The sequence below is a fragment of the Pagrus major genome, chromosome 23, assembly GCF_040436345.1.
Source record: "Pagrus major chromosome 23, Pma_NU_1.0".
Lineage (NCBI taxonomy): Eukaryota > Metazoa > Chordata > Actinopteri > Spariformes > Sparidae > Pagrus > Pagrus major.
The window spans coordinates 16,894,551-16,911,124 of record NC_133237.1 but is presented as its reverse complement, the minus strand read 5'-3'; the positions used below and the strand labels follow the sequence as shown (position 1 = coordinate 16,911,124).

Below are 16,574 nucleotides of genomic sequence, written 5' to 3'. Positions count from 1 at the left end.
CTGATTCTTCTGCGCTGGCTCGTGAGCAGCACCTGGGTGTATCTATGACAACAGGCATCACAATGAACAGTGATTTCGCCACTAACCGGTTCGACAGAGAGTCTGTGGTGATGCTTGTGCAAGGAGGGTCACTTTTAAGAGACAAGAGGTGGGAAATGTTTGCTTGACGCTGCTGCTAAATGCAGCACAAAGTGAGTGCTTGCACAAGTCCCCAGCCACCATCAGAAGTGAATTTTTCCTACTCGTAAAGACAAATCCTAAAATGAGTTCCTGTGCAAGTTTCTGTCTGGCATGCTCAGTAGAAATAGTTGTGTAGGGTGGAGATGGTTTCTGCAAGAGGAGCTGGTCCCATTCTGACAGCCCTGATTACCTGAGTCCTGCAAGCCCACATGTGGTCTGTCGTGAGATGGTCCGATAGCTGGGACTGAGGCAGCATTGTTAGCCAGCGAGCAGTGTGCTGAGGGTCTCGTAATGACCTGCTCCTCAATCTTATCAGCAGTAGCCCACAGGACCCATATCAAGCCTCCTGGTAAAGACTTCCACTGACATCATGGCCTCCAGGGCCTACTGCATTTAGGCTTTATTGTCATCTTTGAGAACCTGCTACTTGGTTTCACAAGAATGCAGAAATGCATCATAATAATTTCAACACATTACCCTTACCTGCTGTGCCATTTATCCATCTAGATTGCTTTGGTAATTGCCGAGTTTTGGAGATATCGGCCAGAGAGATTTCTGTCGACCTACACCATATAACCATGCAGAGGGAAGCATTCTTCTTCTCATGGACATGAGGCGAGCTAACTAAGCTAATTAATCTAGCTGAAGAGATATTAACATCCTGCACTGTGAAGAACACAGGCCTCTCATCCATGAGTAGATGCATGCGTCCCTCTGTGTGGCGATACATGTGTTGTTCGGTAGAGAGAAAATAGTTCTGACATGAATCTGCTGACAACGAGGTCTGTCCATTATCTTGGGTAATTGGGTCGTGATTTTTGGAAAGAGGCACTGCTGTTTAGCTTTTTAAATGTACAATCTCAGTGCCATCTAGTTCCATTATATTCGAGAGAGGGAAGACATCTCTGCAGCCGATATCTCTAAAACTTGGCAACTCAAACCAAAACAATGTAGATGGATAAATGACACTGCAGGTAAGAAGGAAAATATGCATTTTTGATTTTGGAGTGAACTGTACCTTTTAAATAAGAGAACTGGTGCTGGTGGTGTTGAATTGAAACCCAGGCTGAAGGACTGATTGTTAGAATTAGGATCAATGTTGTCTTTCCGTTCAGCCCTGGCAGTTTCTAGGAATATATTGGTGAGGAAGTCGTAGTTTGATCGACTGGCGTAATCGAACGTATTTGCATTCCAGAAGAACAAAAAATCATCATGTTGTTGTCATTAACTCATTTGGTTTGTCTTTTTGATTTCGTTATCTTTGACGTAACATGCACAGTACAGTTTGTGGGAAACAAACTGCTCTGAAGCTGTCGAGGAGCAGCTGCACTGGTGTCATGTTCACGTTTCTCTTTACAGCACTTCTGCTTGATGTTCAAGCTTCCCTGCTGGGCTTGGCATTGGTTAATTACTTGCTCTTCATTTGTGTAGCTTCTGTGTCCTTTCCCGAGTGGAAGACGAACCTTGAGAACGAGCAGAAGAGAACAGTGTGTTCTCATAAAGTTACTGTCCATACATCCCCAGAGGTGACTGTAGTCTGCAGCAGAAAGTTTATCTCAAATTCTCAAACTGTGTTACTAACGAGCACTGATAAGTGAGGTATTTAGGGCATTAGACTGCCCTGTCATGTGCAATCAGAGGTGATATTGTTTGGCAGGCCAGACAGCTGACAAATATACCAAGCGGGGGAAATCCCATTAGCCCCTTTGAGTCACTGAATGTTTCCAACCAACTCACTCTTAGCTCACCTGGTGTGTAGAAATAATCTCAAATGATGTTTTTACATACTGGTTAAGATAGTTTGGTACCTTTTTTCTGCAAGACTGCCAAGCATCAGTACAAAAGGCCTTGTGTCCCACGAGCCTCCCATGTATCTCACCATAAACATGATTGCTTTGCCATTCTGGGTTGAGGAAAACCTGTACAGGTAACATCTCAAGTCTTTACACGACTAATTACATGTAAACAATCAGATCTACTTATAATAATCATCTACCTGCTTATTATTCCATTAGGTTATGAGTGGAAAGTGATGAAATGTCATGCAATTGTATTGTCAACTGTCACAGGCATCAGCACCGACAAGAGAAATTGTAAATTGTATTAAAGTCATCGTTCAAAGACTTCAAATACCAAGATGGTCATCTGACAGTTAGCGTGGGCGGCAGCTGAAAATAACACCTGATTAGTGAAAGAAAAACAAACATAAACTGTTCTTCCTGATAGCTGAGATGTCAAGGAGACATAGTGTAACTGGAAATGAGGGCTGAGCGGAGTGTAGTGGAACCGGACCTAGCCTGTTTAGTAGCTGGCCCTCTCACTCACTCACAACAAGTGGTTTTGTTTGGCACTGTCCCTTTGTTGACACTGTCAGGTTCTCATGCCTATTAGGTTGCTGTCGACAAACGGGCACCGTGATGACATGCCCCGCACAACGCCATTGGCTGGCACCGTGTCATTGTCGAATTATCACCTGCTTCATTCACTGGTTCTCGAGCACTCGAGTGGAAGGGTGCATAGGCTTTGTCTATTTGCATTATAGCGTTATGGTATCAATAGGTGACGTAACTGTACTGTTTAGTTAGTGTATCACTGTGACATCATCTGGCACATTTTCTTCAGGATTTATGTAAAATCACATAAATGTTTTTCTTATTCATTCTTTCATCCCAATTGTGTCATTGCTGTCTGAGCAGGTGTGGGTTTGGATGACATGTGATCAAGACAATGTATCAGATGACAGAAAACAAATTACACATGTCAAAACAATATGGATAAATGAGAAAAATAAACAAATAAATAGGCAAGACATGATAAATGACATGAAGTAGCATCCTCTATTTACAGTGTGTACACAGTATTATCATCAGATTATTATCAGTAATTACATTATAGTTAAATTGACCAGAATTACGTGATACATTTTTTATCCCAAAATATTAAATCTTTTATTTTTACGATGACTAATGCTCTAATAACTCTTCTGAAGGATGCTAAAGGAGTTTATATTCCTTTTTGTTTACAATAAAATGGAAAATGTGCTCGCTCAACTCCTCCATGTTGGCAAAAAAGAGAAACATCCAGGGCTAATCTTACAAAAAATGATACTGGCACAATGTACCAGTGTACTGTGTGTACTGTACCACATGTCGGATGCTGTTTCTTGTGTGTGAGTTTTTGTTGTGGCCATTTTTAAATCAAAGGCCACGTGGAGGAGGAGAAGTCTACAGTGCTCGGAAGTTCAAGCAAAATGTGATGAAAGTGCTCTTTGGTAGGTAACACCGAAATTAAAAAAAACAGAAAACACTTCTGGAAAAAAAACATGTTGAAAAGCTGTTTAGTCATACTGAATTTCTTAGAAAACATTGACAATGCATGTTTAAAATTAACTGAGTAGAAACCCACCCACAAACTGTCTTCTCCAGGGTGTTACCATAACATGAATTGTCAATGTGTTTACGAATTTCAGCTTGAAATAGCCATCTGATTGAAGGTTTTTTCAACTTTTTAGCCAGAACACTGCCTTAGATTTTTCTCTGTTCCCTACCAAAGAGCACTTTCATCACATTTTGTTTGAACTTGCGAGCACTCCTGAAGTTTCCTCCTCCATGTGGGCTTTGAATTAAAAATGGCCGCAACAAAAATAAAAGAACAGCATCCCAAAAACAGCATGTTTGCATTGGAAATGTTTAATATGTTTAAGGAGAAAAATAACTATTGTGGGAATCACCATCAATGTATTTTAGTATAAGGTCTAACACTGTCACAGTTCGATTTTGAAGCCATCCAAAAGTAATTTAAAAGTAGTGGGATTAGATTACAATTGTTGTAATCCGGTGGGTAACGTCACTTATTACAAAAATAGCCATGTAATTTGTATTCAGTAACCTTACGACATTCCAAAGTAATTCGACCCAACCCTGTGTGTTAGCCTTGTCATGCTGATGAGGAAGTCTGCTTTATTTATTTTTTTCTGATGGCTCATCCCTGTGTGGGCACCGGCCCCTGTGGAAACTAAATTCCCCTGCCAGTAATGAAGAGTGTTACTGGCTTTTACTGCGATCTTATGGTGTACGGCAGCGTGGGAAGTTTGGTGAACTTCCTGACCCCACGCACCACCGCTGCACATTGACCCTCGTCACGTGACAAAGGAATGCTCCGCGTCTTTTGTTTTAACATCCACGGCACTTATGGAGTTGAGAGCAATTTTGCATACTATAGAATGATCGCTAGCTTGGCATTTTACCTCCCCATTCTCCTCCAGCCTTCCTCCCAAACAGGATTTGCAGGCAGCTCTCTCCTGCATCTTTTAAATCACTTCAAACGCTACTGAAGCCTTTTTCACCCAAAGCGGGCACCCAATCTAATGGCATCATTTGGGCCTGCTCACATCGAGAGAATCAACCCCTTTTTTTTCTCTGCTTAAGGTTTTGTGAACAGGGGAAGACAAAAGGCCGGCCCAGTGAAGCGCATCTCTGCTGGCGGGCTGAATAGAGGGGCCCCTTTCATGGCTGTTTATGAGCACCCCTCTTCAAAAACACACATACAAATCACATCCAGTTCTCCCAATGGCTCCTCTGATACGAGGATGATGGCAGGGAGGGAAGGGGGCGGGGAGGGAGCTGGAATCTCGCGGTGCCTCTCTTCCCTTTTCATATGTTCCAGTTGATTGATTTCCACCCAGTGTCACCACTGTTTTACTATCAGATCCATCGGTTTGTTTTCATAGGCTGAATCACACGTTGCATAAGAGCAAGTCGGGCATCTCTGCTGAAAACATCATTAAAATGTTCGATATAACAGATGCTGGACAGAAGGCAGAAGAAAGGAAAGGTTATTAAACTGTCGTTGCATTTGGTGTTTTAAAATGTGAGGTACGTCATACATCATGACACCAAGCAGCACTGTATCAATTAGTGTAAGTGTTGAGTATTTTCATGATTAAGCAATTGGCAGGAATTTCCTTATACAACTTAACTTTTTTAATGTTTTATAGATCAGACGATTCATCGATTAATTAAAAAACCTGCAGATTAGTCATTGGTCATTTAGTTAAGAAATTGTCAGAACGTGGTGAAAATCACAATTTACCTGAACTCATGCTGACACTGTCTGATCAATAATCCCAAATCCAATGATTTTAACAATATATAAAATAGAGTAAAGCACCGTATAATCACATTTTAGAAGCTGTCATCAGCAAATATTTTATATTATATATATATTTATTTTCTGACTTAAACAATCGACTGATATTCAAAATAGATGGTGATAAACTTTCTGTCCATTAAGGTATCGTTTCAGCTCAGTGGCAAGAAAGTTTGGATGAGATTCAGAAATACAAAACACAGTTCAAATGCAGCTTTCTACCATCAGAGGAATGCTTGATGTGCTTGATTCTTGACCGTGAGTAATGACTGTGCTGTCAGTTTACTGATGACTGAAGTGGCCTACATTTCTTAAGTCAGCTGTTTTCATACTGGCACATTGTTTTCACTGACGAGAAGTCATGTGATGTGTCAAGATGTGATTTGTAATGTTGCAGTCCTTAGGCACAACAGCGTAATTCATTCTAATTGTAATTTGATTCAAAACAAATTTTCTGGTCATATAAAGTTGATATTAATTCAGTTGCACATAAATCCTTTAGAATTCTCTAGTTGAGTCAACACAATCTTTTAATGTCTGAAAATTATTTATCTACAGTTCAGATGACCTACAGTATCTAATAATAATATAATAAATAAATAATAATGATATTAACTAATTATAGTTTACCTAACTTTGTTATGTCAACTTTATCACTGTAAATAACAGCTGTAGGTGCTCCTGTTGGAGCTACTGTGTTCAAACATTTGTTTAAAGATGAAACCACTCCCAGTTATTTTTTCCAAAGTGTAAAAGTGTGAGTGGGGGGTGACGACTGAATAAAATACTAACCGTTATCATCGTTAGCAATGCTTTGATTACTGTTAAAACAGAAAAACAAAGACTTATCTTAAACTACATGAAAGACACGCAGCAACTTTCCATCATATATGTTTTAACCGCCACATAGTGCATGCTGGGAGTTACCTTTCCATGCATTAAGAAAATCACATCCTGATTACATAATGATGCAAAATTAAATTCCTCATCATCGATTGCTCACTGAAATCCATCCGTTCCAAAATTACGTATTGGAATTAATCACGGAAATGACGTTATGGAAAAAATGTTGAAGACAGAGAACGTGTGGATGCATGCCTGTTTCCTGAGGTCAAATATAAAGGTCAGAGAGCTGACAACCTCGGAACAAATTGCAAGTCATCGCACCACGAAGTCGATCTTCTTGTAACTTCCTTTCCGCTCTGTGTCATATCTTGTTCTACAGGTAGGGTTTGATGGACAGGAGGAATGCAGGCCGAGGGAGTTGTTTTGTCATGGCGGTCCATTCTCTGGGTGTTCTTAGGCAAACAGAGCGGCGCTATGTCCTGTTTTTCACTGGTTTCACACGTCACTGTTCAAATTCTCAAACAGGCTGGTCCCCAAGAGTACATGGAGGAGAGCAAACAGTGCGCTAATACTTCACCACTCTGACCTTCTGCTAACTTGATACACACATGGACAAACACACACACACCTTTTGCTAATGCAGTCCGACCAAGAGGATGTGTGAAATGTTTATTTTAATCTTACATTTTTTGTGTGTTTTATTTGTTATGCAGCTGCATAAAATACAGCAACAAAGACATGGATAATGGTGACGCAACAAAATCCAGCTTTTGTCTCCCTATCAAAGTGCTTAAACCGCAGAGGGTTAATAATCCAAAAGTGTTGATCCACCTGATGTTATCGACACAGTTCAGCTCAGTTTGCTGTTTTTCTTGTGTTCAAAAACTACTACTTTAATAGCACTTAATAAATTACTTTTCATTGTCTATACATGTCAGGAAATAGGATTTTTTTTAAAGGGGCACTATGTAGTTTTGGAAAAGACATTCAGAAACTTAATTATGTTTACAATATGAGTATAACATTGTTTATAATTAATATAAACTCCATAACTGAATAAACAAGCTGTCCTCAGAGGAAAATAGGGTCCCCAGAACACTGTTTGAAGCTAGAAAGGTGGCAGGGTCCGCCACATATAAACAAAATAAAACATTATGAAAGTGTTTTGTCCTTTAAAGGTGCTATATGTAAGAATTGGCCACCTGTTGGCTCCAATCAAATTAACATTTAAAACAAATAAAGGGTAGCATATCACCAGAGTAACTGCTAACTGCTGCTAACTAACAAAGCATGTACTGTAGCGCCCGTTAGCTTAGATGGATGTGCAGCTAGCTGTATGGATGGGGAGTGTTTGTGTTTACACTGATAGCATGCTAACTTGAGTAGATATCTCTGTTATATATTACATATAAATGATAACTTCAAAACTGTTATTTTGTTGGTAATTTTAGTTTTTTTTATGTTTTCAACTAAAATTAGAAAATTCTACACATTGCACCTTTAATGTCAGTTTGTATATTCAGTTTATTCAGTCATGAAAACGAAGACAGTTTGATTATTTAGTTTGTTGAAGCATGAAAATCAATCAATTAAAATGTTTCTCTTCTGATTAAAATTTTTTACCAAAAAAAAAAACAAAAACGACATAGTGCACCTTTAATGCAACGTGGGTGCTCGGTGCTATACGTCTAAATTTGAGCAGCGTATGAGTGCCCCATTTCAGGCTCCGTCTGCCGCCCCCTAATTGAGTGCTACTTTATCGTGTGTGGGTCGAATGCACGGAAAAATCGGTGGGAATTCTGTGGGAAAGTTTATGAAGCTCGTAAAGTGATGGATTCTCAAGTGCTCCCCGAATTCCAACAAAACGTATTGAAACAGTACAATGTCTATTTTTATTAATGGCATGGAAAAATATAGAGGAAGCGTGTATAGCGCTCCCTTGGTTGGTGCACGCACAGCCTCGCGTCCCGGGCTGATTTAGTTTATGTAAGCATGTGTGAAGTAGTTGGGTGCGTATGTGTCTGAACTTGTGTGCCACTGCGGTGCTGCCAGAGCTCCCTGCCATGTTGTCCATTTATACGAGCATAAAAGAACCAAACAACCCCTACTGCTTCTATGGATCCCTCCGCTGTCCCCTCTTTACTGCTCTTTTCTTTTCCGCTTGTTTTAAATCTGTCTCCGATATATGAGGCATTCCTTTGTGGTTGTGTAACATGAGTTGAGGCGAAAACAGAGAGAGGGTGAATGAGACGGAGAGAGAGGGAGAAAGAGAGGGGAGAGGTTTGTCTTGCTGGGTTTCATGTCCTACTGTGCGCTCATATTTCTCAGCCCGCTTCACAGTTGTGGGTAGCCGGCTTATCGTTGGCCTCCTTGGCTCTTTCCGTCATGCGTGGCCTACCTTAATCTCTCCTGTGTACTGTAAACCGCCCCCTAATAACCCTGAACACGATTAAAGCAAACATCTTAATAACGGCCTGCCTCATTATCAACTCACACTGGGAAAATGAGCCGTTCGACCTCACCTCTGTAATCGTGCATATGTGGGGCAGAAATGAGCCAGAGGACAAGACAACCTGTTTTAAAAAAAAAGAAACAGCGATACGCCTGCGAGCTCGTCTGATTTTCTTATTTTTACGTTAAAGGAAGATTCTTGGCTTTTATTTGTAGCATTTGTGGCTGATGACTCTGCAATCGGAGTCTAGTTTTCTGCTGTTTCTCAGGAGCAGGAATGAGTGAGGGGTAGGATTGGAAGTAGGGTGTTGCTCTAGAGGGTGCTGTTCACTGAGGAAAAGTTGCCTCCATCCCTGCTGCTCTCACTAAATTTGATTTTTTTTTTTGTTGCTTTTTTTGGAAAAGAAACATCCTATCAGTGTAAACAATGTTTAAAATGTCCTGTGCAGCAGACATGTTTCAGATCAGATTCAACTCCGGAGGCGACATGAGATGAATAACATAAATCATGATGAATCAAACGGCAATTTCTCGAAAAAAAAACAAAACACATTACAGTCTCTGAAAGTATGTGTGGTATTGTGCTGCGAGGCTTCTTTGACATGACATTAGGCCATTGTAATCCTTCTGTGTGTGTTCTCACCTGTGGCTCCCGCTCCACACACACACACACACACACATATAGATGTGCAGATCTGCAGATGTTTACACAAGTTTCACGCAGCCGACAAGGGTAGACGATGAGCTGTCACTCAGTCAGACCTCCACTGGCAGACGGCGAAGAAAAGTGTCCGCGGCGATGCTTACACCTGCGCTGTCTGTGGTTTTCCCGCGGCGGTATTGCAGGATGTAATCCTTAACATCGCTTGTGTTTATGCTTGTGTTTTAGTTACAGGCCTGATACTAGCATGCTTTGGAGCTTAGATGGGACTTCTGCTTCACTTACTCCTCAGCCTGGCCCAGGGGCATCCTCCCCAGCCTGCCACACACAGGCTCATCTCCGGCATCTAGGGATAGAGTAAACAAACATGGTTCGCTGTCTGCATGTGTCACACATCCTTTATTCACTTCAGAGCCACACAAACTTAACTTAAAGGTGCACTATGTGGTTTTGTGGAAGAGATTGTTATCAGAAGAGAAACTGATGATGAACAAACTGAATAAACAAACTGACCTTAAAGGACAACACAGTTTCATACTGCTTTACTTTGTTTATATTTGGCGGACCCTGCCACCTTTCTAGCTTCGAACAGTGTTCTGGGACCTTATTTTCCTCAGCTTGTTTATTCAGTGGAAAATATAAATATTTCTGAGTTTGTATGATTACCTCATTAATATTGTAAATATTAATATTCTGGGTTTGTATTTCTTCTCCAAAGCTACACACTGCCCTTTCAAAGGTTTGATTTTTTTATATCAAACTTAAGGCTGTGTTCTGTTTAAAGCCCTTATGTAAAATGCTCACTGTTCTAAATTTAGACTGTGCTAACCCATATTTTTCTGTTGATTCGGACTCGGATTGCCATAATAGGATCATTTACGGGGAACATTAAATTGCGGTTGTTTCCTTATGTACTCTGAGTATTTGAGGAGGTCCTTTTTTGTTGTTTTATATGGTTTGTATTTCGTCATTGAGTGACGCCGGCTACACCGCTGAGGTCATGAATGGAGTGGAGAAAGTTCCAGAGCCAGCGACTCAACTGAACTCACTTTTTATTTTAGTAAATATGCTAAATATAGAGCACAGCCACGGCCAAGAAGTTCGTCCCAAACTCCCTGAATGACACACCTTTCGAGAAGTGACTGTTAACATCTGCTATTTTTATCATGGTCTTACTTTTTTCCCCTTGTTTTTCTTCCTTTCTCTCCTCTCGCTCTCTTTTTTCCCCCTGACAGACGTGTTATAAATGATGTAGTCCTGTTTTTCATTTATAAGATTTGTTGGGTGGATTATTATAGAGAGGATCCTAATTCCCTGTAAAGGAAGGACATGCTTGAGCAGTGTTTATGAAAACACTGCGCTATGACGTGAGTAGCAGGGGAGAACCAGTAACAGGTCCACTCTGCTAACACGCCCTCCTTGCACCGCTGCCCAGTGAAAGGTCTGTCGTAATGGTGGCATTTCATCCCTTCAAAGTAAGACGGCCAATTGGATAATGGGTTTCGGTCTGCCAATATTATGAGGAGCAGACCAGGCCGTGACAGTGCATAAAGTCACATACGTACGACAACTTCTGCTGACACTACGTAAGGTCTACCCTAATATAAATACAGCATTGAAGCATTGTGGTTCTCCTCCTGCATGAAATGACATTGATGAGATCCACCCGTCGCTCGGCTGTTATTCCTGCCTCTGACCCGTCATTGTCAAGCGGCGCTCTGCTCCACCGTAAAGTGGTCAGCGTCTTGAAGCCTGGTCCTGTGGGTTGAGGCTTTGAACCGTTTTCCATTCGTACCTCATATTACATGCTCGAACACTGTTTCACCTAAATGAACCCAGCTGCACAAATGGAGAATGAAGAGTTAAGCAGATATAGCAATGTAATACTATACAGTCGGGGTGTGAAGTGACGTTTGTCTTCTTTTGATTTTCTCTTTCACAGTGAAGGAATCCAAATTCTCGGAATGAGATGTCAGCCTTTAATTGCTTCCCAGGGAGCTTCTGGTGAGTATATGTTTCTGAACGCTGTCGAAAGTTTCAGTGTGCATGTGGTGCTATAGCCATGTGCTTAAAGGAGACATATGATGCTCATTTTCAGGTTCATAATTTTATTTTTGGTTACAACTAGAATAGGTTTTCATGCTTTAATGCTAAAAAAGCACATCAGTGCTCACTGTGTACACTGTATTCCCCCTCTGTCTGAAGGGCTCTGTATTAGCTCCCGTCTCTTTAAGCCCCCTCCCTCCTAAATACCCAGTCTCCTCTGATTGGTCAGCTCACACATGCCTGAGCCAGCACAGATAACAACAACAGAGCAGCTGTGTTACGAGAATCAAATATGTTGTTTTACCTTGAAATATGGCCTGATGTCCCTCCAGATGTTCTCTATCCATTGATTTGATCAATTGGGAAACTGTAAAAGGACAACAATTTGTCACACTCCCTACCTTTATTACCTTAATTCAAGCTTCCCACCCTTAGTGTGACATTGGAGAAAATGGCTGCCGTGTGAATGAGGTCCATAACCAGTTAAAAACCTTTCGTCGTAAATTTTTGTCCCTATTGGGAAAACTCAGTCCTCATAAGGCGATGTTATGATCTTATCCCCAAGCTTTTTTGTCCAGTAGTGTTTTCCTCCTCAGCGCCTGCAGCTTGCCCAGATGTGCTAAATTTCCTCACTATCTGTAACCGAGCAGATGTATGCCAGAGACTCCTAGTGCTGCTGTGGTTTAGGCTTATAAAACTGACGCAAGTCCTGCTTTACTGTTGGCACAACTGCTAGCCAAGTGTCGTTAATTATTTAGCTTTACATGAAGAGTTTGGAGAGAATTTACTGGGTGATATTTGTTGTGGTTTACTTAAAACATTGTTCTCGTCCTCAAAATGGCATTTTAACACACATCATTTAATTGCACGGCTTTACAAAAGCCACAGCCATCAATACTGTTCTGTCACTGTGCCGTACTCAATGTACCCTCTCCAACGTCCCCTCCCTCCCCACTGGTGCCCCCTATCCCTTACTCCCTCCTCCAGCTGGTCCACCCTCTACCCACCAGTGTGTGCCTGTCAGCATGTCACCCCAGGGTGATGCCCCTCTCTCAGCCCCTCGGGGCCCTTTTGACTCCGCAGCACTCCGTGTTTGCCCAATCATTTGGGAGCCGGATACGGGGATGAATTGTTAACTACAGCAGGTCAGCCTGTGCCCCACAACCCACGGCCCTCTCTGCTCCCCCTCCGACCTGCTGTTGACTCATCTCCATGGCAATGGGGCAGGAATTTGTTTTCTCTCATGTGTCCGCTGCCAGCCAGCTACCCACCCTCCCTCCTCCACCACCACCACCACCACCGCCACCGCCTCCGCCCCCGCCGCCCCCCTCTCCTCTTCATCCTCTCTGCCTCAGAGCGTTCCAATCAAGAGGCAGCTAGAGGGAGTCACATGGTGAGGAAGCGTTGAGGGTGCATCCCACTGAGCGAAGAGGTGCTGTCACTGCCGGGGAAGAAAGGCCTTGAGTGGAAATAGTGTGTGATTTGTTTGGTAGGAAAGTGAGCGCAGGCATCAATGATTTCCTGACACACAAGCATGCGGACATCGCAAATGCAGAGTGAGTTTTGAGGCGGCTACGTACAGACGTGGTTTATAATGTTCAACTTATTAAAAAATACATTAAATCCTCCTCCTGAAGCCATTGTGATGGCCTTAGTTAAAATAATTCATTTTCTGTTTATATTTGCAGTGCACTGATTAAGAGAAACACTTAACAGAGCGGTTCCTCCTTGGTGATTTTGTTTTGCTCTTTTCTCAGATGGGTCCTATCTTTACACCAACACGCTTCTGCGCCGTCAAATTCCCATCATTGTCCCAACATATCGACAAGCTCAAGTGTGTGCATGTGTGACCGTGTGTGTGTTTGTGTGTTTGCCTCCACACGTGTTATTAGCTCAGGGCAGGTGAGTGTTTGCCTACCTGTCTCCCTTTAATGAGGCGAGTGTTTGCCCAAGGAATGCACCACGTCCGATTTGTCATTGACTTCTATTGTTCGGCTCATCCAACCGGTGCCTTGAGGTTGAGTTGTGCTGTGCCCTGGCAAGTGAGAAATATGTGCTTTTCTTCCTTTTCTCCTCTTTTGCTCAGTGTATTTGCACATGTTCTTGGACGAAAATGTGACTTGGTGGAAAAGTATTAAGGATGGTAAACGCATTCGGAGTGAAAATGAGAGAAGTCCGGAACCGCTTCGAGAAAAGTGGAAACTGTTATCTTGTCATCAAGATCAATGTCACCAACTTTAGAAAAACAAACAAAGGTTTTGAATTTGAGCCTGGATTTTGCTCCCTGGGCTGTCTTTTTTGGATCTGGCTCAGTTGAGAAATTACGTAAAGTTGTCGCTTCTCAGCTGTGCGTTAAAGGATAAGTTCACCCAAAAAGGAAAATTCAGGCATTATGTACTCACCCTCATATCGATGGAAAGTCAGGTGAAGATTCATAGTCTACAAAACATCTCTGGAGCTTCACAGCAAAACAGTGTTGCAGCATTCTCAGCAACAACTGAAATACATGCACATTAAAAACATTGAAAAATTAAACATAAATTAGCTCTGTGCAACTTGTCTGGTGTAACCCAAATCTGTGGCAGCCTTTACACCCTTTAATAAGCCGGAAGCTTCATCACTATAAGCTGCTAGGCTAAAAGTGTTAGCATGGGTCCATTTTATGTTTTTTAATGGCTGTTTTTTTTTTTTACATCCCCATCTATGGTGCAACGCTGTTTTGCTGTGAAGCTCCAGAAATGTTTTGTGGACTACGAAACTTCACCCGACGTTCCATCGGCATGACGTTGAAATAAATAATAACTGGCCACTGCTTGAACTCCGAACAAATCGGGTGCAGCATCTGCTGTTAGCTAGTTAGCTCAGTTAGCCGTGCAGCTAGTGGTCCGGACTGGGAGCCAGGAGTGGTATTATGAGAAAAGACAGCTGGGGCTAACCTCTGGAGATGTCTCTGACACAACACAATACATCAATGTTTTTGAAAAAAATCTCAGGACTGTTATTTATTAACGTTCTGCTGATAATCTGTTGCTTATTCTTGAATGTTTTAAACTTGAACCTTTTAAGCAAACGTGAAGTGAGAAAAAAGAAGAACTTGTATGACATGATTGAGTGGAATTACCTCTAAACAAGCACGTCCTGTAGACACTTTTGAACCCTGATGAACAAAGCTTTGTGGTAATGAGGAAGCCTCAGCAAACTAATCCCCCCCCACTGCACTTGAGTGGTTAACAGAGCTGTTACAAATGGCATGTGCAGCTTTTCATGTGTGGTTATTTCCAGAAAGTATTAAACTTTAATATTCAACACCTCAGATAGCAGCTGTAAGTTAGTTTTTGTTTGGATTTCTGTGGATAGCCGTGTTAAAAGGTACATATAAGTGCGTGTGTGGATGTATAAGTATATTTGAATTTGCGTGCATGTGTGCCTGCGTGTGTTTGTGCGGCCGGCGTCCTGTGCCACCATCTGGGTGGTCCTCACGGCTGGTTTGATGGTAATCCCCCTGTCCCATAAATCAGTGTCCGGGCTCGGGCCGGGAGCTGATGCTGTGTGACCACTGGAGCGAGGGGGCTTGAGGCACTAAGCCCAGCCGCTGCCCTGCCCCGGCCTGGCCACACGTCAGCTCTCCACACCACCTTTAAAATAACTCGTCATGCATGGCTGACTTCGGGAAACGGCCTCCGCTCCACCAAGCCACCAACAACTAAAGCCACAGCAGTCTCCAAAACTTTTCCATCCATTTTCAGGCTTTCAAAACTTTTTCATTACTTTTCTTTTTGCAATTTTCAAATATAATAAAATGTATTTACTGATAATACAATTTGTTTGTTCCGACATGTGTCGCAACAACCTGAAGTGACTTCTGATAGCCTCGTAGAGAGCTGCTCTCAGTTCAAATGTTTCTGTCTGGCTGAAAGTACCAAGATTAAAGCCATATCTTAGTCTTTGTAGGGCCTGTACCTCTCTCTGAGAACGAGGAGGGAGGATGAAGGCCTGTCCGAGCTGTCTGGCTTGCATACAGCTCTCCGCTGAGCTTTTATCTAGGGAGATTGGTTGCAGCTCTTTCCAGACCCGGCTCACGGGGAGTGCACAGTCCTGAGACCTGTGGCATTAATAAAGATAATGCTGTTTGGAATAATAACAGTCAATTCTGCGACAACAGACACGAGTGTAGCAGAATACAAAAGAAGCCAAGATGAAAGGCTGAGAGGACGGCCGGTGCACCTCTCTGGCTCTCTTGTGGGAACTGATGGAACCTATATCAACATGCTCGCACACAAACAGCGCTGAGAGGGACCCGATGCCGATTCTGACCCTCGGGTGCCATGACGCAGAAATGTAATTTGTTCTTTTGTCTGCCAAGATCACAGAGGGAGAGCAGTGACTCTTTCTTTTTATTCTTACTGATTTTTTCCCTCTTGCGCCCCTCTTTTTCATCCTCTATGTTCCCCCTATTGCCTTCAGTGAGTGCAATTTAGTTTGATGAGCAGGTGGTCTTTTTTGAATCTCACAGTGCTTTTGGCTCCCACCTCTGGCGTGTGGTGCTTTCAGTTGGAGTCAGTCATGTAGGCCAGGATTAGAGGGGTTGAGGAGGAGGAGGAGGAGGAGGAGGAGGTCCAGTAAGAGTCTTGGTATTGGCGACCTCAACGCCCTGCAGTCAGAACCATGCAGAGCGCAGACTGAAAGAGTTATTTTGTTGCTAAAGCTCTCAGCCGCACCCCAGATGGCTTTTGTGCGGGCCAGGGACATGCTTGGGGACAGGGTTAAAGCCACGGTGGTGAGTCTCTGGGCTCAGCAGGTACAGCGCTGAAGGCCAGACGGACCGAGAAGGCAAAACGTTACCGTCGCGGCACTTTTCCACCTTGAATCTAAACAGTGGACCGAAACAAAATAGGTGGATTAGAGCTGAGGGAAGACTTTACTTCTCAGCACACCCACAAATACGCACACACCCATGTACAGAGTGAGATTAAGGCTACGGAACATCCACCCAAGTTAAGACTTAGTGGATCATCTCATCTGATGTCGGATCAGAGAAAAGAGCTGGTAGAAGGGTGGAGACAGACATTCTTTTCCTTTCTCCTTTCCCACTATTTCCTGCGAGTAGAAAACTCTAACCTGCTTTCACTGCTTCACCTTTGATCTGGGTTTCATCTCACGCTGCTAATTAACAAACTCTGTTACCATTTAGGGGAATTTATGGCCCATTAGTTTATCAGTCCAACATTCCCCGCTAAAACAC

At 42.6% G+C, this 16,574-nt stretch overlaps 1 long non-coding RNA gene across 1 annotated transcript in view; it reads left to right on the top strand.

Moving 5' to 3' along the window:
• Positions 1-16,574, top strand: part of LOC141019792 (uncharacterized) — a 60,094-nt gene that overhangs the window by 28,590 nt on the left and 14,930 nt on the right. Inside the window, exon 2 of the long non-coding RNA XR_012180789.1 lies at positions 11,229-11,290. This is a non-coding gene — a long non-coding RNA (uncharacterized lncRNA). The remainder of the gene's footprint in view (positions 1-11,228; positions 11,291-16,574) is intronic.